Source organism: Acomys russatus, chromosome 18 (genome assembly GCF_903995435.1).
Source record: "Acomys russatus chromosome 18, mAcoRus1.1, whole genome shotgun sequence".
Classification (NCBI taxonomy): Eukaryota; Metazoa; Chordata; class Mammalia; order Rodentia; family Muridae; genus Acomys; species Acomys russatus.
In genome coordinates, this window is record NC_067154.1 from 34,329,243 (window position 1) to 34,352,853 (window position 23,611).

At 33.7% G+C, this 23,611-nt stretch overlaps 1 protein-coding gene and 1 non-coding gene across 5 annotated transcripts in view; both read right to left on the reverse strand.

Annotated features, from left to right (window-relative positions):
- Pcdh9 (protocadherin 9) overlaps positions 1-23,611 on the reverse strand; it is a 939,572-nt gene that overhangs the window by 95,707 nt on the left and 820,254 nt on the right. The window lies entirely within an intron of this gene.
- LOC127202436 (U1 spliceosomal RNA) lies at positions 20,132-20,296 on the reverse strand. The gene has a single exon (XR_007832314.1). It is a non-coding gene; the product is annotated as a U1 spliceosomal RNA (small nuclear RNA).

Here is a 23,611-nt window from a genome sequence, read left to right on the forward strand (position 1 = left end):
AGCAAAACTTAACAAATTCAAGAAAGGGAACATGACTGTCAAATACACGTTGATATTCCCATAAAATTTCTAGGCATTTAGTAAACAATATTTACATTTTGATTGGCATTCATTCAAAAATGGGTATTGTTGCTTTGTACTTGTCTTTTGAAATGAATAATTAGCATGATACAAATTGAGACTCTATTTTCTCTTCTGTGTGTCTGTCATGCTCAATTTGTATACTAGCCTTTTGGATTATTTGAATTTTGTGACCAGTCTCCTTCCAATGTGTCTATCTCCTCCCAGGTGCTTCCACTGAGATGTTTAGCTTCTTTAATATTTTTCAATTTCTGGGTATCCATTGCCATTAGGTTCCCATTTAATATGAATCCTTATCTAATATTATTAGGATACTTTGTCGGAATTTGAAAATTTTCAGGACTGAAAGCCATCTGACTGAAAGAAAACAATTATTCCTTTATTAATTTTTCTTGTATTTATTTATTTATTTTATTTTACTAATTCATTCATATTACATCTAAATTGTTATCCCCTCCCTTGTATCCTCCCATTCTTCCCTCCCTTCCATTTTCCCCTCCTTTAGTAGTTTTTCAATATGAAAATTTACTTTCCTCTCACTGTGTTAGTCATGTGATCTTTTTGATCTTTTAGACAAGTAGACATATACATTAGAAAGATCTAGAATCTTTATGAGAAAGTCATAAGTCCTGATAAAGAAGTAGAAGCATTTGAATGTTCTCTCTTTGTCAACGTTTCCTTTTTCTAGAAATAACAGCCGGTAATTGACATTGAGTGGAACCAAGTAGCATTGATAAAAACAGATAAACAAATAAAATGGTGAATAAATCATGAAATACTTTAGTCCTAATTTCATTGTTAAATGGTGTTAAACTGCTTGACCTAGAATATGGTCAAAGTTATTATAAGGCAAACAGGAAAATGTCATTATGATTCAAATATATCTCATTCATATTATATATTTAAGAGAGAGATCAACAGAAAAATATTGTACATTACATATTTATCAATACATATGATAATCACAATTCTTAAAATTACACATTATAACTGTTTATATAAAGTAAATGTCAACACACCTTAGATGAAGATATATCCCATTCTTCTAATGTATTTTGGGACTGTAATAATCACAATCGGATGGTTGAATGACCAAGATCTTTGAGTTATTAATCTTAATGGATATAGCAGAGATGTCAGCATTAATTTTACTATAAATCCAAATTCTTATCAATGCTGACATGCCACTTAAATGTTTGATATGTGAAATTTATTCCAATTGTAACTTCTTTTTCTCAGTACTTTAATTAAAATAAAATTCATTATCAACTACGAAAAATATAGATTCAATAATGAAAAAAGAATGAATTGAAACAGAACAGTTATTTTCATGTGGCTGTAACAGGGGCAAATACATTAAACAAAAGTCAATCTATCTTCTATCTTAATATATATTAAGTCAAATTCCAAAAGTAATAAGAAGTTGATTATGAAATCCATGCACCACTTAATGTCTCTTAATAAGATAAACATAATTTTCTCTTTCCTCAAATAATGCTTTTAAAATGCTATGTGTCAAAAGGAATTTATAAAATATGTTTAGCCAACATATTAAAGGAAATATTGGAAAAAATACTAAAAACATAAGAGAAAGTGTAGGTATAGCTAACCAGGAATAGCAATAAAATTTCACTGAGATTGAAAGATATTTCCATGACTTTAAGAAAATTATATATTTTCTAGTTATAAATAAAACACGGTTAGTAGTACTTTAAACATACAAGAATATAAGGCACATATCTCACTGTTAGTCAGATCCATGAAGCATCCGCAAATAGTGTACTCTTTGGAAATCTCTATGTAGGTAAGAAATGCAACCGAACACGAAGATTGGTATTTTCTTAGTATTACAATGAACAGCCTTTTGATCTTTCAGACCCTTGGGCTACCCATTCCAACTTTGTGAACTGATGGGCTGTAGGAAGAGGTACTTGGAAAAATATGAATAGTCTAAAGCTACTGGAAAACACTATTTTTATTTTCAGACAACTAAACAGGCAGAATAGGTTGCAGAAGTAACAACAGAACCAAATATACTACAAAAAAACCACCCGCAACATGGAAAAATCCTTTTTAAGTCAGTTTTAAGGCAGAAATGCTGAATGGCTCACTGCCATGAAAACTTGACTACACTGTAATCTTATAAGAATACTCTAATGCAACTGGAGTCTTTCATCAGAATCAGTTTTGTCTTTTAGGAAATTGACCATGAATGGAAGGTGTACTTTCTCATAAAGACTAATCACAATCAACAAGAGAAATGAAAGAAAAAGAAAAAACAAAACCAAATATCAAGTCTTTTATATTTTAAGTGCAGAAGACAGCGTGCTCTCATTCTTTTTTTTTATTAATAAAGGAAGGAAATTACAATCAAGAATAAAAATGTATTAACTTAGACCCACATTTTGAAGACTGTTAAGGTAATTTTGATTCCAGAATTTCTGTGGTAGAAAAAGTAATGGATGTAGATAAATTCTAGAAATTGGAAATATAATTTAATAGATAGCTAACAGCATAGAGGTGAGTGAAATTTCTGCTAAGGAATTGGGAATCATAAGGAGAGAGAATAGTGATCCAGAGCTATAATACAAGTAAATGAAAGCAATGAAATGAATAAGACAATAAAAATAAAAAATTAAACCAGTCAAAGAAGAGAGGAAAGCAGGAAAGAAAAGAGAGTAAATTTGATTATAAGACAAATTAAAAGACCCAGCATGAGCAATTCAATTTATATATGACCACAAAAGTTACATTGCAACCACTGTAATCTTACTGTTTTTGATGAGGAAAAAGACAATAGGATTATTTAATCCTATTACTTGTATTTATATATTCAATAATATTTTTTACTGTGTTTTATTTTCAGATAAGTTGTCAAAATTCTAGAATATTAGGGTTCTAGTGTATTATTCATTCACTTCTTTGTGCTGTACCCATATAATGAAAGTATAACTGAATATATTGATTATAGTTGCAATACAGACAATTATGGACATTTAATTCCACAAACTTCCTGAGCATAAGTAAATCTTAAAATTTAATGTACTGTGGTGTGAGGCAAAAACAGCAACATCTATCTGTTTTTACCCATTTTCTTTTCCCTTTCCTTCACTTAACTGACAGGTTCAGTTATCATACTGAATTCTGTGCATATCGTCTTTCTCTTCCCTTTATTATTTCTATATGAAATATTTTACATTGCTGTCACTGGCCAGGAATATTAGCTATAAAAAGAAACTGCTACAAAAGCCTGGTGTTTGCATGAAACCAAACTTCGCATTACAGATTACAAATATGTCTTCTTTTGAAGAGGTACTCGGCTATGACTGAATAAACCAAGTGAAAGAAGATGTTTCCTTTTTAGTATGGTCACTGACCATAGGATTTGAAAGAGAATGTAAAATGTTTTTGGCCATAGATGCACTGATCACAGAATAGATTACTTAAATGTGGTAAGAAGAAGGTTTTAGTCATTCATGTCTCCTCGGTCGGAAGGAGGAAGAGGGAGTGTACACTGCTATTATCCAGAGGCTACTGAGCTTGGACTGAAAGACGCATTAATAAAGAGGTGACTTTTCTTGTGCCCTAGGGGGAAAGTCTCTATGTAACCATGTATAAGAAAAAATAATGTTTCTCATTTTTATGATCAATGCCTTCCTAATATAATATCATCCAAGCCTTCGAGTACTATAAATAGCCTGGTTATATACTTTATATTTTCTGGGAGGAAGTTGGTAACAACTGGGAGTGCAGAGATATTATTATGACCAACTTGTTCCCCTTAAAGGCTCCAATTTAGGAACTTCATGTGTAAAGTGAGATTTTGGGAATGGAATGAGTTAAGGGAAGATGATGATGTGGAAGTATTTATTGTTTTAGTGGTCAGTAGCCTAAATCTGTTCTGTAGCGATATGTCCAAAGCACTGTTTTTTATGAGGATGTTAGCTTACTGTCTGCTTTCAGAATGAACTCGTATGGGTAAGAAAGCTTATAACTTCTCAAAAGGAAGAAAGAGAAAGATGGCTTCTCCTAAGCCTTGCATGGAGTGCCCGCTTAATTCAGTGGAAATTCAGTTGGCAATGGACCTGAGTCTTCTTTATTCTTATGAGGAATAGTTGTGAGGATTATTTGAGTTTAATTAAACTTCTCAAAGCTCTGGATTGCTCTTATATAAAAGGGTTTCTACATATATCTTTGTGTCTTATTGAAAAATTTGAGGGCGTTCATTATAGACACAGTGCATGTGCAAAGTGTTCCTGTACCTGTTAGGTATTAAGTCTCACCCGCCCCCTCAGGACTAATAACTTACTTATTAAGTGGTTACTGGAATTTACATCTTAACAAAAGCATGTCATACCTGTCATTTACACAGAAGCTCCATGACTCAGAGACTATATCTATTCTCCCTGGCTGATAGCGAGGAACATTAGTATCATAATTTATGTTTGAATTATTTCAAGGTCATATTTTAAATCACTAAACTACTGTGATCTTAAATACCGAACAGGGAGGACAAGACTATTTTGTTCACTCCTGAATCTTCAGTACCTGGAAGGTTGAAAATGCAAAACAAAACTAAATAACTAGAGCAACCACTGGTGTAAAACTTCAGTGACAGGAAGACGCTTAGCTGTTATGTACATGGAAAGAACCTGACATTCTGCTATGATGTTTTCCACTAATAGAGTCATTTCTGTTACAAATGTATAGAGGAGATTTCAAGCTACAGAAAAGTTGCTGCTTTTCATGATTCAGCAATACTATATACAGTGGTTTAGAAAGGCAGACCCAAGAGGCAACTAAAGAAAGCAATGCCTTACCAAAATAGAGTTTATTTTCTCATCTGGGAAGCAAAGCATGGATCTCACTTACAGCCCAAAAGACGCACTTAGAAAGCATTAGAGGCTAAACCTTTTCACTGGAGCAATGTCCTCTTTCTAAACAACTTTACCTTTTCTCCTTGGAGGTGGGAGCCTTTTCAAGTACTAGTAATAGGAACAAAGCAATAAAAAAGGCTCCAATAAATATGCTCAGGTAGAAATACATCTGAAAGAAAAGAAATCTGTCTCTTAAGTGACTTATGCTCCCAAGTAGTATTCCCTCTATGCAATCTGTGATAGTTCTTGCATGCTAAAAAACTGTTCTCATAAGGGACACAGGCTTGTATTGAGAGACCTTCTTTGTTCTTCCGTGTTTACCCTGCAGCACTGTGGGTGAGGGACAATATTGCAGCTTGACCTTGGTCATCAGGAATCTTATCCTGTCCATGGGGCAAGTTTGTTGATAATGCTGTTATGGTTGTGATTACTCAGGCTGGAAGATCTGAATGCATGGCATCTGAAGAATGCCAGCACACTCTTAGCATTCAAAGCGAGATGATCTGCTTTCAATTCATCTTATTATAAGCTATAAGGAATGTAATTTATAGTTACCAATCATTTTAGGAATTGAAGCTTAATATGCTCATCATTTACAGAGACCTGTTCCACATTCTTTCTGCTGTTTCTTGGATCTCAGCCATTTATAGACAATATATTTTATATATATATATATATATATATATATATATTTTTTTTTTTTTTGCCATTGAAACAATAAATTTCCCCTGCGGTCTCACTTCAAATTATGTACATGTTCAAATACTCTATCACATTTCAGTACTTCCTTTACTGTTAAGAACATAGAGCTGGACCTAAGAGAACATAGAGAATTATGAGACTGAGACAAAGAGTTCAACTTTTAAACAATGGTCTATTGACAATAATCTAGAATTAAAACATCCTTTACTAGCAGAAAGACATTTTGTTTGAAGGTCAGAGAAGCAGTAAGTTGTAGACTAGGGTGAATTGAGTTCAGAATTGATCACATTGAATAGTTTCCTGCCAGGGATTGAAGAGCTAAAATCTCTGATTTTTTTTACATGAATAATTATCTGTTTAAATACACACTAGTAAGCATGGCTATAAGCAAGCAAGAGAGAATATTGGGAAAGCACTAAGAAACGATTTGGGATATAGACTATGAAAGTCTAGAAAAATAATGTATATTTGTCAGTGTTGTTTCACTTGCTTATCTGTCTTTAAATAGTAAAACCCAAAACACACATTTGGATATATCTTTGTGAATGTGTAATTGTTTAAAGGTAATGCATATGATTCCCCTGCTACCCTCCACCGTTTGCTGCTTCTTTATTTGTCTCCATCTTGTAAAAATTTATTTTAAAAAACTAGCTGTGGAGATAATGAACATTAAATCCTTGAACAGATTTCAATTAAATGGCACTATTTAGTAAGCATTCTTTATCATCAAATTAATATTTTTGATCAGCTGATAAGAAATGAGTGTTAAAGGTTCTCAAGGAAGTAGAGATGTAACACAAATCTACTGACATAAAAAGATGATGATCATTATACTTCTGGATTTATATAACTACTCATAAAGGACTGTGAGGAGGGAGAGGGGATGAGGGAAGGAGGATGGGATTGGGAGCTGACGAGAAAGGAACCTACAATCAGAATGTAAAGAATTCAAACTGCAGAACAAGCAGGTAACTTACATTCCCATTACATGGGAAAAGGTCTGAGACTGGCTGAGCCATGAATGTCTATGTATAGACAATGCTTCTTGTTGGTCACAGAAACTCTGTGGATGCCATTTCGTATATGGCATAAATGAAGATTTACAGATGTCTTTCTTTTGCTCATATGAAGAGCAGAGAACCAGCCTTAATTCTTCCATGCATGCCACACATCTCATACATTTATAATTTTAGGGCTGTAAAATGCTTGTGAGAAATTATATGTTTTCAGAACAAAAGAACCGGACACTGACGCTGGATCAGACCTGACAGGATTCATTCCTCTCTGCATGCTGGGCACAGACATCCTGCATCTTTCATGTTCCAGCACCAAGTGTTTCAGTTGCTGTTCCTCATCAGAACAGAACAGCATCGAAGAAACTTTCTGATCCCATCTGGTCCATCATTTCAGACTGTCCCACATAAGACTTCTATTAAGCCTGGAATTTCTCAACATTTAGAAAATGGACCACAAATTCTATTCCTAGATGGCTTAATCATTTCCCCAATTATATTTGGGCACATACAAAAGCATTATTTGATCCAAAACATCGTGAAGTAACCTTAAGAGAATGATTCCCCATTCCCCCTAAAGGGGGTTGGGTGGGTTTTTTGGTTGCTCTCTTGGGCTATACATGTTTATTTTCATGCGGTGTTGTTTATAAGCAATGTCTCTCTTTTCCTTTATCTTTCTTAGGTTTGGAGATAGGGGTTGAAAAGAAACAAGGGGAGATAGAGAAACGTGTAGAGATGATAAAACAAAAAGTAGATTATTAAATCTACTTACTCACAAAGAAAGTTATTTGTAATTCATTGGTATAGATTTTTAATATTGATGCAAAATAAGTTTAATTTTGATATATTGGTATAGAATTCAAATTTAAGAGTTTTCTTCACACAGATTATATATATATATATTTCTACTCTAATATGAGGCATTGTACCCATATAACTTGATTAGATTACAAGATTTATTTCCAAAACTTTGAAAAATGCTCTTGCAGGCGGTTTAGGATAGTTAAGTAATACAAGTTAATTGTTAGCTGATCAAATCATGGTCATGTCAAATATTAGTCTATTTTTATCACAAGAGTGTAAATCCTAGGTTTAACAGATAAATATAATTATATAGATAGATAAGGTAGAATAGTAAGGTCTTAAAGAACCTCAAGGACCTACATTTGAAGATGTTTTAATTATTTTAAAGATTCTCTGATTACAAGACAAGTTAACTCCTGGCCACACCCAGGCTACCTCAAAGAAGATAATGAGCATCAATGAACCGCCTTATGGAGATGACTTCAAATGTAGCAAACCAACCACTGGGCAAAATTTCCTTGTTTCAGCCACAAACAGAATTCTGCCGAAAAGTAGGCAAGCTTGGATGTAGGCAGTGTTGATAGTCAAACTGTCAAAACAGGGTAAGCAAGTCCTCAGTAGTTTCTTCCTCAAAAATATGTCTGCCAGACATACTAGGGCAGAAGGCTGAAGATTATGCTGCTGCAATGCCATAGAGAGTTTTGGGTGACAGTTCAGGCAGCAAACTGTCCCTGTCATTATTATTATTTTTATTTTTTTTTTAATTTTGGAAGCTACTAACCTGCACTTCCAATTTACTCAGGTAAGCAATTTTTATTCCTTCTCAAGTTTCTGATGGGGTTGAAGATCAGATAGTTTAGTCTTACAATTAAGCTTGGTTCTTTAGGGTTTAAGATGTCTTTAGGTCTAGATAGATAATTTAAGTTGATAAAGATTAGATATGATAGATACTGTTGTACATTCAGACTTTTAGATTCACCAAGAAAGCAAAGATGTTTTCTTCAAGGTTGCCAAATCCAAATAGCCAAAAAAACTATGTGTGTAACACTTATATAGCTCCTGACTGCTTTGTGGTTCTTGTTAGTTTATGTAGTTTATTGTATTTATGTGTAATAATATAAATATATATGCAATAATAGTAATAATTTTAAAAAGACCGTGAAGGAAAAAAGGATGTAAAGACATGCTTAGCATGTGAAGACTAGACCACATGATGGGAAGAAGGGAGAAAGGAATAGGAAAGAGTGGGAGAGGAGATAAACGCAAAGATAATGTGTATGGCTGTATTGAGTTGAAGCTGAGATATTTAATTCTGTGATACAACAGCAATATTGATAAGTGAAAAATGGATATAAGGACCTGACAAAGGATTTGTATATTCAATAAAGTGAAAATTTTTCATTATTCAGGGATATCTATATCTATATATTCTAGTTCCATAGGGAAAACCCTATACATATATTATTTGCCATGGATCACATGGATACTGAAGACATGAATTAAGAATTTTCAAAATTTCAGTCTAGTACACCAGATCACATACTTTGACACTTCATTGATTATTTTTATTTCCTCACTACAGAAATTTCTGTAACAGTGAAGTAGCCACATGGTGTACTTCTAGAAATTATGCTCTTTAGCTTTACTCACGCAGGCACTACAAGGTTGCCAATGTTTTTGATTCAAGATCATTCTCACAATTTCTTTGGCTCAATGATGTCTCATTTCCTTGGTAGAAGTTTATTTAATTTGCAATTAGACCCAAAGCTGCATTTTAATATGTGTCTTGAAACTTACAACCCATCAGAACATAAATACAGCTATGCCCATAATGCTTGAGTCTAGACACATGTTCCTGGATGATACACAGGCTCAAAATCTTTACCTTTTCTATTGAATCATGGATTGAGACAAGAATTAGAATTGTCAGCAAGTCAGCAAGTCAGTACTTAATAAGCCACTGCTCCCTTTGGCCAAACTAGAACTTTTCATGCCCCACATCCCTAGAAGACATATATGCCTATTGCAGTTTGTGAAAAGTTAAACCTAGAAAAATTATTTTAAGGCTCCCAGTAGTCACCTAACACCAGTAAGTAGTAGAATCAGGCAAGAACAAGCTTTGTCTGCCTTTCTCCTCTCTTGAGCAGATGGTTGGCTGAAACTCACTTCACATGGGAAATCAGTTGTAGATTTTTAACTTGGCTATCTAGTAATGCACTATGAGTGCCAAGAAGGGAAAAGTAGTCTTGAATTTATTTTTATATGTAATTGTTATAATGCAAGTGTGAAAATAGATGTGTACCTTCTGTATTCATCATTATTCTTTCCTAAGAACATTTTACAATAGTATCTTAAACATGGCATACTGAATAGTGCTGCAGAGTGCCAATGCAATAAACACTGCAGCATGATCAGACATTCTGTAATGGTTTGCAATGAGCCACACATGCAACTCATGGCTGATTGCATGTAATTCTGACACCAATGCTAAGCATTTCTAATAAATAATTTAATTTATTTTTATTTTATTTATTTATTTTTTTATTATATATATATTTATTTATTTATTATTATATATATTTATTTAATTTATAATTTATTTAGAAGTGATTTTTGCTAATATTACTTTCTGAATATTTTAAATATTCAGGGCTGGTAGGCATTTTTCACAATGGTTGAGAGCTTATGTCCCAGAGAATGGGACATAAAGGTTTTCTTGAACATGTGGTCTCCTGTTAGTGATGTAGTTTTTGAGGTGGTGCAATGTCTGAAGCAGGATCTAGGTAGATAAAACGGGTCATGAAAAGAAGGGAAAGGAAGAGGATGGGGAGGATGGGGGTATTATTTCCCAGTCTGATTCAATCTAGAGCTTTCTCTGTTTTTTGATCAAAGGAGGTGTATCAAGCTGTGCTGCAAGCTTTTGATACCACTAATAGATCCACAGCCACACCATCCCACCCACAGCTGCCATCATAGGTTCTGTGCCACCTATAAGTTGAAATAAGTACTCTTTCTTAAGTTGTTCCTGACATGTATTATATCACAGAAGTGAAAAAAGTGATAGCATAGTGCATTTTGTCCTTGATATGTTTACAATATTTACCATGTATGGCTAACCTTTACTGATAGATTTTTTTCACCATTGTTCTAGATGGTCACTTATCAATGTGGAAAACTTGGTTTTGTTTACTAGATTAAAGAGTTCCTTAATATAAAACAGAATAGCAGAAGAATCATCGTTGGGAAATATTTTATGTGATTATTTCTCCTTTAAACCAGAAACCAGGTATTGATGGATAAATAGGTTCTTAAAATCCTTGTCAGTCAAGAGAAAGGAGCTAAGTTTGGTCCCTTACATGCAAGCAAAAAGCTGATTACAAGGGCTTGTGCTTACAATATCACTCCTGCAGAGGCTCCAAAGAACTCAGGCCTCTCCTACTGAGCAAGGCCCAGGTGAACAAGATATCTGATCTTAAAAATCAAGGTGGTTGGTGCCATAGTTGAGCGGGACCCCTAGGCCCAAATCTGCCTATCATAATTTTCTTCTTGTAGGTTTCTAGGATCCTCTGGATCCTTAAGCTTTGCCATTCTCCCATGCTTCTCTCATCTAGAATCCCAATAGGATGTTCTCCCCTCTGTCCCAGTTTCCTGGTAAGTAAAGACTTTCATGGGACATGCCCCTTGGCTAGTATGCAGATATAAGTGAGTATATACCATTTAACTCTTTATGCTTCTGGATTAACTCACTTATTATGATCATTTCTAGTTCAATCCATTTGTCCACAAATTTCGGGAATTCCTTGTTTTTAATAGCTGAGTAGTATTCCATAGTGTAAATGTACCATAGTTTCTTTATCCATTCTTCTACTGAGGGACCCTTAGGCTGTTTACAGGCCATAAACTTCAAACCCCTACCCAGATCTAGCCAATGGACAGGACATTCTCCACAGTTGAGTGGAGAGTGGGGTCTGACTTTCACACGTACTCTGGTGCCTCATATTTGACCACGCCCCCTGAATGGGGAGACCTGGTGGCACTCAGAGGAAGGTTAGCAGGCTACCAAGAAGAGACTTGATACCCTATGAGCATATACAGGGGGGGGGGGAGTCCCCCTCAGTCACATTCATAGTGGAAGGGAGTAAGGGGAAAATGGGAAGGAGGGAGGAATGGGAGGATACAAGGGAGGGGATAACCATTGAGATGTAATATGAAAAAATTAATAAAATAAAATAAAAAACAATCAAGGTGGTTAATTCCTAAGAAAAGACATCTGACGCCATCCTCTGGCCTCCATATTCTCACACACAATTGTTTAGAGGCACATTTATATATTCTTCCAGCCGCATGAATATGTACACTCATATACTCATATGCACATACACAAACACACACACACACACACACACACACACACACACACGGAAAAACATGCATAAAGAAAGAGTATTGTAATCTAATTCCATAATTTATATAGGTAGTGTAACAACGCACATAAAATAATTCTCTTCTGTATATAGTCTGATTGTTGAATATGCACACAGCACTGTCAAATCCAGTTGACAGTAATTAATAATTGTAACTCAGTAAAAGTTACATGTGAAAACTCAAAACTATAGTATACCGAGGGGCATTAAACATTTCCATATCAATCTAGTATTCAAAACATTTATATTTCATACTTCAATTACTTCCCCTGGCTTCTATCCAAATTTTTTGTTCTTTTGTTAGCAGAGTAAAAATAATATGGATGAGTTCTAGTAGATGGGAGGCCAGCTATAATAAGTTGCCCTAGATCTCTAAAACAGTTCAAAGGAAAGTTTAAGTAATTCAGTGCCTACGTTAAACATACAGGAACAGGTTGCATCTATGTACAAAAGACAATTCTTGGCCTTCTCTGTAAAAATTTAGACTAATAGTGTTGTTACTCTTTATCATCATTGGGTTTCTCTTTGCAAGAAGATTGCTTTGCAAGTTCAATCCTACATAACGATCTTACAAGAGAAAATTGTTTCTCATTTAGGCCTCTTTTCAATATTTCAACATTATGCTGCCAGACTCATGACTCCCAGGATATAGTGTCTTTATTTTGTTGCAAGTTGGAATTAAACAAATGAACTTATAAAACTAATCATTTTATAAACAAATCACATTTTACTAATCTCTATATATCCATATGTCATAAAATTAACAGTGGAAAAGATGATATGATTAGTGTATAGGAAAAAACTATTTCTATTCAAATACATAACATTTAAAAGAAAAATAACATCTTAAAACTCTTAAAGACACTATCTTAAGTTGTACCTTAAAAAACTATTCTGGAAAAATTCAAGAGTAGATATGAATTTTATGTAGTTGTGTTTATATCTTTCCTAACAGTTTAAATTTCACTCTGCAATTTGGAACAAATTTGATCAACTTGCTTTCATGTGTCAGGTTTTTTTCAGCTGTAATGAAAATAAACATACAGGCTTAGTTTCCTACAAAATTGTGGAGATACCGACTTCAATACGAACAATATTTTCAGTTGCACATGTTACATTGCAGAAGCTTCATGAACTGAGTCTCAGTATCGAAAGCTAACATGGAATCACGTCTATGTGTCCCTCAAGTCATTCTCAGGTCCTCTCACAAATATTCCCCCTTTGGGATACCCAGAGTTGTAGCTCCCTGAAACTGGGTCCTTTTCATTTAAAGCATATTTGTTATGAGAAAGGACATCAAGGAGCTTGGTTTATAAGTGATACTAAAGTTGGTCCTCTCTTAAGTTTGTGCAGTTGAGCTGAGGATGATCTACAAAATACCTAATAAAGCCCAAGAATTAGTAACTTTGAACCTTTTTTTAAATTAATTTATTCTTGTTACATCTCAATGGTTATCCCATCGCTTGTATCCTCCCATTCTTCCCTCCCTCCCATTTTCCCCTTATTACCCTCCCCTATGACTGTTCCTGAGGGGGATTACCTCCCCCTGTATATGCTCATAGGGTATCAAGTCTCTTCTTGGTTACCTGAAGCCAAGGACAATACAGGTGGTAAACTTTAAACCCCTACCCAGATCTAGCCAATGGTCAGAACATTCTCCACAGTTGAGTGGAGAGTGGGGTATGACTTTCTCATGTACTCTGGTGCCTCACATTTTACCATGTCCCCTGTAGGGGGAGACCTGGTGGCACTCAGAGTAACTTTAAATCTTACTTAGAGATTTTTAGTGAGATTCTAAATTCAGCTGAAAATGTAGAAAATAAAAGTCTTTCTGAGAGAAAACTTGCTCATGTGATCAAATTGCTGATATAATCCTCTTTAACTTGTCAGATTTATAAATACAATATTTCTATACATTTCTCAGTACATGCTTATTTTGCCCTCACTCAAAAAACACTTTAATCCAAATATATTAAAATAGATTAATAAAGTCAGTTATAAATCTGCTTTCAGTCAAAAAGACAGGTCACAAGCAACAAACATAGAAGTGCATAAAATCACAGCACACTGCAAAAACCAGGATTTCTCAGAGAAAGAGTGCCTATCTTTTGGCTCTTGATAAAATGTTTGGAAATAAAAATTCTGATATTCCAATGATATGTCTGAGAGTAACTAATGAAATTTCCTGGAGGCTATGATAATACCTAGGATTAAATATAAGAATAGTAAAATGGATAAATTTTAAGTAATAAATTAAATGAAACAACTAGCATTCTGAATAAAGCTGAGCTTAAATATTAACCCAAATTTGTTGGCCTTACAATACATTTTTGCTTTTCTTTTTCCACTTCTTTAATTCCTTTGCTGGGAATTTCCATCTTCAAATCGAAATAGCTATGCTATTCACCAAAAGCTAAGGAGACTGATTGTAACAGAAATAATTTCTGCCAGCTTATTTTCTTGAAATACATCTATTCTAGAAAACATTGCAAATTCACTAACCAACTACTAGACATTGTCACACTTCCAGTTCCATCTATGCTACGATAAATGGTATCTCTTTGTGGGCAATCCTAACCACACAACAATATTCTGTATCTATTTAAAGATTCTACTATAATTGGTGAGGTGGCATCCAAGTAATGCTCAGCAGCTGTCACAGTGTTTTTGAGAGGATGCTCTGTCCTTTGCTGAGTACTATAGTTCTTTTCCCATCACTTTCTTCTGCCTACATTGGTAGCCATATAGATCTCTTACCTCTCTCATTCTTATTGAGTGTAGTAGAATGGAAGACATGTCAATTGTATGTAACTAAGAGTTCTAGAGAAAGAAAGGAGAGACATAAAAAATAAGAAAAATAAAGCATTCAGAAAAATAAAGGTGAAAGAACTATTCCCTGTATGAACACCAATTAGATATCTAAAACTCAAAATGAGAAGAAAATATAAAAAAAATGGCCTCCATAAGAAGGTAGAAGACAAATTGATACTTTTCAAATGATAAAATAAGTATTGTCTTCTATAAAATTAGATACTTTAAAGGGCACTGCTGCATGTATGAGAGAAAGAGTTTATTCATTTACCTTATCAGAATATGGAAATAAGAATGACTGAAACTACCCTATCCTTTATTGCTAGGAGTGAAAATATAAGGGAGTCAATATATTAATAATACTTACAGTTCTTGGATTTAGACAGGCAGTGATTATCACTGCACATCGAAGATGATCTTAAGAAACAGAGAAAATTATCTTTAAAAAACTTAAATAAACAAAAGTAACCTGCCCAATAATTAAAAAATTTGCTTCATATCCCACCTAGGATCTCAACAGTTCTTCTTCTTCTTCTTCTTCTTCTTCTATTATGTTAATGCCTAAAATGATGATAATCATTTTCAAAGAAGACGATGTGTTTTCAAAAAACAAACTTTTCATCCCGTATATCTTATCCAATATTAGTTTGTCCAATTTCCCATGTATGTGTGTGTGTGTCAGGGAACTAGCGAGAGAACACAAAGTGTAAACCTAGACATTAACATGCCCAACATGCAACAGCAGAGACCGGGATGGCAAAAGAAGCATGCCTTTACAGTGCTGTAGGGGTCATAGTTGATGTATGAGTTCCAGCAAAGAAAATGGCAAATTGCACTTGATAGTCGGTCATCTGAGACAACAGACACGGCTTTGTTCTGCTATAAGAGCCAAAGCAAAAGCACTGAGAAACTATTAGGATATGATATCATGAGTGACGTGGGAACACAGAAACCTCAGTAATAGATTTGTATCACAAAGATGTGATACTCATGTTAGAATATAGAATAAGTATCAGACATTTACTGTATGATCCTGAGCAGGAAAAGAGGATAACAATGATGGCGGTGTTGTTGGTGAGTATGTTGATGATGTAATGATGATTATGGTTATAATAAGAAGGAATTCCACTCAGTGTTCAAAGTGCCAAAATATCATTCCAGCAATCCCAAGACTGAGCAAAAATCTTAATAACGAGTAAGTCATATTCTTCACAAATAAACAAGCCTATCATGAAAAAATATAGCAAGAGCATAAACATCAGACAATCTGCCAGGACATTATTGAACCTTGAGGTTCTAGTGGGAAAATCTATATGAAAACTTATATTTTTGGTTGTGAGCCTAGCCTTTAATAGCTGAACCAGAGTGCGAGGAAGGCTTGCGAGAGCAAGAGGGGTCAAGGATAACACAAGAAGACCAACACAGTAAACTAACCTGGGCCCATGGGGGCCCAACAGAGACTGAATCACTAAACAAAAACTATGCATGGGCTGAACCTAGACCTGCTACACATATGTAGCAGATGTGCAGCTCAGTCATCATGTGCATCCCCTAACAATGGGTATAGGGGCTGTGTCTCACCCTGTTGCCTGCTTTTGGATCTCTTTCTCCTAGCTGGATTGCCTTGTCTGGTCTCAATGGGAAATGATGGGCTTAGTCCTGCTTAGAATTGAGGTGCTGCCAATGTGGGGACCTCTCCTTCTCTCCTTCTCTGAGAAGAAGAGGAGAATGGGGGAGGGGTGTGGGACTGAGAGCTGAGGAGGGAGGAGGCTTGGATGAGGCTGTAAAAATGTGTAGGTAAATAAATAAATAAATGATTAAAAATGACAAACTAATGGAGAACATTCCTAGTTATTGATAACCTCCTTCCTTCTAATAGTTATGATTTGTTCATAATCATGATTATTGTCAACATAGAACCATTCTATGCTGTTTGACTAAAACAACAATGACAAACAAAAAAATGTCATTTGAAATTCAGATATCTTGATCCATTCAATTCTCTAACGTGTGTAATGGAGAATATTTTGATGTAGTCATTCAGAACGGCTCTGCATACAACATAGATCTCTGCTTGCAATAAGAAACATAGCCATGCCTTTTTTTAATCTTGTGAAAAATGCTAGCAATGTTTTAAATATATGAGTATTTCTATTTAAGGATAAATAAATAGATTTGCACAATCTTTATTGATGTACCATACAAGTCTTTTTTAAAAAGCAGCATATGCAAACTCATCTCCTAACAAAAGTAACAAATTCATCACAAGTGTAGTCAAAACACAACAAATTGAACAGTAGATTTTGGCTTACATCAAAGATTTTACATATGTTTAATGAAGATTTAAAAATACAATATTGCATTATGCTTACCACTTTATAGAATTTGCTGTTAAACAAAATAAAGATTACTATTCTAGTATGTAATTGGTTTAAATTCCACTTTCACATTAAGAACCTTCAATTTTTTCTGAATAAGATCTATAAGAAAGATAGTACAAATAAAGACTATGGGACTTTGGAAACTTTTGTCATATGAACTTTTTTGAATTCCATCAACTTTTGAAGTAAAAACACTTTAATGAATCATCAGACACAACTTACATCGACTCGACTTCCCACAGCAGGCTGACTGTATGAATCAGTTTCCCATAGCTTAAAAAAGGGAAGCTTACACCCAAAACATAGCCAAAGAATAGTAGGTTTTTACTTACTATTTGAATTATATCCCAAGTTAGGAATAATAACTTTAATCACTCTAGAAGTTACAATATTTCATAAAATGAAAATAAAGAAGTTACAACAAAACAAAACAAATACACAAGCAACAACTCTCAACACGTGCACATTTATCTGCTAGACCTGGGGTTTGAAGACATCAAAGAATGAGCATACTACAGTAATGTTTAGACAATTTTATTTCAGTTTCGGTGTACTTTTATATATGGATGAGATAAATACAGCAGTGAACCAAGGATGATTGTTTGAGTTCAGAAAAATATGATCAGAAAACTAGGTTAAGTAAAACACATACATAAATGCCAGTAAGAACATAGACATGTTAACAGAGAAGCACTTTCCCAGAACTTTTTCAGGACAGACCTGAGCATGGTCTACAATTTCCTGGCATGGACTACAGATTATATCTGGGAAAGATTGAAGGCAGGATGGAAAGCCATATTCAGATTCAAGGTACACTGAGGATAGCACACAGCGTATCCATTCACCACAGTTGGTTCTATAGCTATGTTCTGACATCCAAAAAGAATAAACATATCTTATAAATTGAATGTAAATGTTTGTCATAAGGGACACAAAATCGTGTCCAAGAACAACCCAGGGAACAAAGCATGCACCTGAGGTAAAAGGCTTTTGTTTCTGGAGCAGCTATAATAGCTCTCCAAGGCATTGTTCACTATCTATCCTTAATTTGACCATGTTCTGACAAACAAAAAACAAAGAAAAAGGCTACATCTATGTCTTTTTCTTACACTACAAAAGTCTTCTTGTAGTGTACCAACAGCGTAAGGAACATCTTAGGAACGGAAGAGGCAAATATATTCTTAAATGTTCAGAATCTATGCCTCATTAACCCCAGGATGCTGAATAGCCCCTGGAAACCTGAAAGCCTCAAATCCATAAGGAACGGGCTTACACATCTATAGTGCTTGAAGTCTTCCAGTTGGTGTTCCTTCACTTTGTTGTCTATATGCCACAATTCAAATTGTGAAGAACTGGAATTCATATGAAATCTTTATCATTAAGATGATTTGTTTTTATGTTAAATTTAATGAGTTTTGATTTCTGTGAATAGTATGTAACAAACACTTGCTTAAATTAACTTGATGTATATAGTAACTAATAAAGACACATGGGTGACTCATGACTGAACTCATTAGCAATTCTAATCAATATCAGACCACAGAAAGACAGAAGAATGAAAACAGATGCCTATAAAAGCACGATTGTTGGAATATATAATAAGTTATAGTTATACCTATATATGCATATAGCTTTATAATATACATATAGTACTATAATAAATTATAGATATAGGTGATAAAGCTATATCCTATGATATAATTGAAACAACTGATAGTGAGTTGAAAACTAATAAAAGAAAAAGGAAAGAGTTTTCTAATTTGTAGTCAGAAGAGAATGTAATCAGATGGCTCCAAAAATAGTCATGTCTATTCAATGTGTAATTAGTGGCACTATTACTCATCCATTTTTTTTTAATTTTTGTATTAATTTATTCTTGTTACATCTCAATGGTTATCCCATCCCTTGTATCCTCCCATTCTTCCCTCCCTCCCGTTTTCCCCTTATTCCCATTTTATTTTTTATTGAGCTGATCTTTTTTTTTTTTTATTAATTTATTCTTGTTACATCTCAATGTTTATCCCATCCCTTGTACCCTCCCATTCCTCCCCCCCTTATTGAGCTGATCTTATAAATGAGAAACTAAAAGCATATACTGAAAAAAAAAAAGATAATCAGGACTAAAGGAAGGGGATGTAAAACAAAGTGCAGACATAAGTCATAACGACTATCTTATGAGAAAGAAAATAGAAACTATACTTTATGATTATAAACTGCATCCACAAAGAACATTTGTTAGATACCATTTTCTTTGATACTATTTTTAAGGAAAAAGTATATTAAGGAAAGTTAGAGCTTTGCATAGATAATATGTATCATTCAGAGAAAATAAATATATATGGATACACTCATACAAAGTTAAGAGGAAACTCAAAATATCTACTCAATGAAATTTTGGTTTAGCAAATTTAGCTAAAATTTAGTAAAATTCAGTTGGCATTCTTTAAAGGTCAAATTTATGCTAATTAATTTATGAATTTTATTGTCATAGTCATCAAAGTGTACCACTTTTAAAGAAATCTTGTTATTTTTTTTTTCTATAAATCATCAGTGTCTTGGCTAGTTTTATGTCACCTTGACACAAGGTACAATCTTCTGAAAGAAGAAAACCTCATTCAGAATATGCTTTTTTAAGATCCAGATGCAGAACATTTTCTTAAATAGATATTGGCGGTTGCTGCTATTCTAGGCTGGTAGTTCTAGGTTCTATAAGAAAGCAGGCTGAGCCATTATGAACAGGCGAGTAAGCAGTCCCTCTTTATGACCTCTAAATCAGCTTCTGCCTCTAGATTTCTGCTCTTTTTTTTTTTACCTCCTGTCATGACTACATCACTTCAGTGACAGACTATGATATGGAGGTATAAACAAATAAATTCATTTCTCCCCAAGTTAATTTTGGTCATGGTGTTTTATTATAACAGCAATAGTAACACTAAGAAAATCAATATAATATATATTAAAATGTACATATTTTCTCTTCTGTCTGAAATATAAATGTGGAATTATCCATCTAAAAATTGTATCTTTACCTCTTGATTTAAGGGAGTCTGTGAACATGGTACATGCACCATCACAAATTATGCAGTCAAGTTTCCCACATTTGGGGAAATTGCAGGGGCTAGCACATCTGGAAAGCAATGGATAAGTGTTGCCATGGGAAAACCATCTTTGTGATTATGATATTTCCTGTGCCAGGTAAGTATCTATAATTTTTCCTAAGCACACCTATTAATAGAGCATTTAATCATACCTATACAGATTAGTGTAACAGGCTGATTTTCAGGCTAAATTTGAAAAAAAATAATATGTATTATAAATTTATTGCATAGTAACACAGAAAAAATAAGGGAGCATTATTATCTGCAGTGTTAACATAAGAACATTTAATAAGTGCCTTTAGAAATTAATAAATGTTTTCTACACAAATAGAACACTAAAAGACTAAAAATGCATTGAGAATCTTAAGATACCAATTTTTAAAACCATATAAAAATGAAGTGATTTGGTTGTAAAATTTAAGTCATGAACTGATGAGAAATAATCGCCTAATATAGCTGATAAACACTTTTGATTACATCGTTAATACTAATTATATGATTCTCCATTACATACAAGATTTCTCAACTGCATATTCATGATATAACAAGCAGAAATATCTCTATTCGCTTGTCTTGTTTGAAATGATGTATTTCCCTATTTTATTTTATTACTTGAATTTATACTTCTATATTTATTTAATTCAGTCTCCTTTCAGAGAATTGTTAATTCACTGGTTCACTTAGAAATGCCTTTATTACACATTGGAAATTTTGCAGCTCACAGCTATAGACGGATGGTAAGCCAGCAGCCCAGAAATAGAGCCTCTGTAGCCGTCAAACTCATTGGTGAATCTCATCCTCATAAACATATTTTTAAAGGGAAAAAAGTTTTATGTTTCCTCTTCTTTTTTTTAGATTAACCTATCTTTAATTTCTTCATAACATGTGACATTAAATAATAAAGTTATTCTGGTGATATTTCCACAGAAAGTTGTACCATTGAAATTTTACTGTGTTTGTGTCACATCTTAGTTATTTTGGCCTCACATTGATTAAAATTAAAGAAGTAACTATACTAATACTAGTCATTTCCTATAAATACTATAAGCACATATTTAAAAGTAAATATTTGAAGTAACAAAACATTTTTCAAAAAATATAAAGTATTCAAATTTTTTTTTATATTTAAAGTATTTTCTTTAAAGAAACAACCTGCAGTTGTAAGAAATTGTCTTTAAAGAACTATGTTTAGTTGGGAAGCAGAGGCTGGCAGATCGCTGTGAGTTCAAAGCCATCCTGGTCTGCAAAGCAAGTCCAGGACAGTCAGGCTAACAAAGAGAGATCCTATCCTGAAAAACCAAAAACCAAAACAACAAGAACAACAACAACAACAACAACAACAAAAAAAAAAAAAACCAAGAAAACCATGTTTAGAAAAAGTTCAGAATAAATTTTGTTTACTAGTTTCTGCATTAAAACATAAAGCTAATTTCTATGTATTTCATTTTATACATTTTCATTAAGCTCTATACACCTAATGTATGACATATAAAAATACATTATAGTTAATAAATTCAAAAATTTCAGGCAAATGTTCCTAAGATAAAGATGATGTTGAAAATACTAATAGAAGTATAAATAATCAATGTGTCTCTGCAGATCCTTGATAAAAATGATTGCTTAAACTTGTATAATCACCTTGACTGTTAATCCTGTGGTACTTGAGAAGGATATTATAAAATGAACAATAGTATATAACCACATTATAATAAATATAATATAATATAATATAATAATAAAAATATTTCTCAATTAGTACCAGCAGTTCTGACTCTCTCAGAACACTGAATAAAACTATGTCATCATTTTGTGGACAAGTCTTTGTCTCAGATGCAAAGGGATAAAATCTACGAATTAGGGAAGTTACCTCATATGCAAGGCAGTTGAAAAAATACACTTTTTAACATACTATTTCTACTATGATGAAAGTATGTGCATGTATATGTATGTGTAGATGTATGTTTGTATATTTAGACATATACATGTGTAAGTATTTATGTATAAGATAGGGAAGAAACTGTTGAATAGTTTGCTGAATATTGTGTGGGGGGCAAATGAGTTTAGATCATTACATATATTCTTACTTATTCTTCATAAATTCCATTATTATATTCATATTTTGATTTATCAATCATTTATATAGAAGAGTTGAGCATTAATTGAAATCAAACAGGAAAATACTTCTTAAACTTTTAAAATGATATGCTGGGACATTTAAAATGTTACATTTTCCAAGACTATAAAGTAAAAATAAACAAATGACTAAATATTTAATGGATAAATGGCCATGTGTTCCTGGTGTACAAAGTATCTTATTCTAAAAGCATGAGATCAGAGGTGGGAGAGATGGCTTAGTGGTTAAAAGCACAGACTGCTCTTCCAGAGGACACAGGTTCAATTCCCAGAACCCACATGGCAGTTCACACTGTTCATAACTACATGCACATGTACATTAAAAAAACAAAAAACAAAAAACAAAAGAGAGACAAGAGTTTTCTATGGCACCAGCTACGGACAATACGTGCAGTAAACTTCGAATCCCTACCCAGATCTAGCCAATGGACAGGACATTCTTCACAGTTGAGTGGAGAGTGGGGTCTGACTTTCACACGAACTCTGGTGCCCCATATTTGACCACGTCCCCTGGATGGGGAAGCTTGGAGGCACTCAGAGGAAGAATAGCAGGCTACCAAGAAGAGACTTGATACCCTATGAGCATATACAATGGGAGGAGGTCCCCCTCAGTTACAGTCATAGGGGAGGGAAGTAAAAGGAAAATGCGAGGGAGGGAGGGAGGATACAAGGGATGGGGTAACAATTGAGACGTAATATGAATAAATTAATAAAGTATATTTAAAAAACAAAAGCATGAGATCCAGAGAGGAAAGATAATAGTTGCTTCTTTTTAACAAGCACATTATTTTAACAGTACTAGAAAAAGCAAATTGAAATAATAGGATACATGTTTCCTGTTTGCATTTAGGAGAATTCTTTTTTTTTTTTTTTTTTTTTTTTTTTTTGAGTAAAATTATTTTATTTTATTTGAGATTTTATTTTTTATTTAATTAATTTATTCAGATTACAACCATTTGTTATCCCTTCACTTATATCCTCCTGTCGTTCCCTTCCTCCCTCCCACTTTTACCATATTCCCCTCCCCTAGGTCTAAGACTCATGGGAACCCTCTCCCCCACTATATGGTCATAGGCTATCAAGTCTCATCTTGGAAGTCTGCTTATTCCTTCACAAAGTGAAAATGACTCTGATGCTGATGACTGGAATGTCACCAGAAGACTGTCTAATGAAAGGTTAAATACAGCACCTTAACAGTGACAAAAAAAAAAAAAAAAAAAAAAAAAAACCTGCTCCAGAAGTAGCTTAATGGTTAAGAGCACATTTTGCTCTTGAGGGGACTAAGGT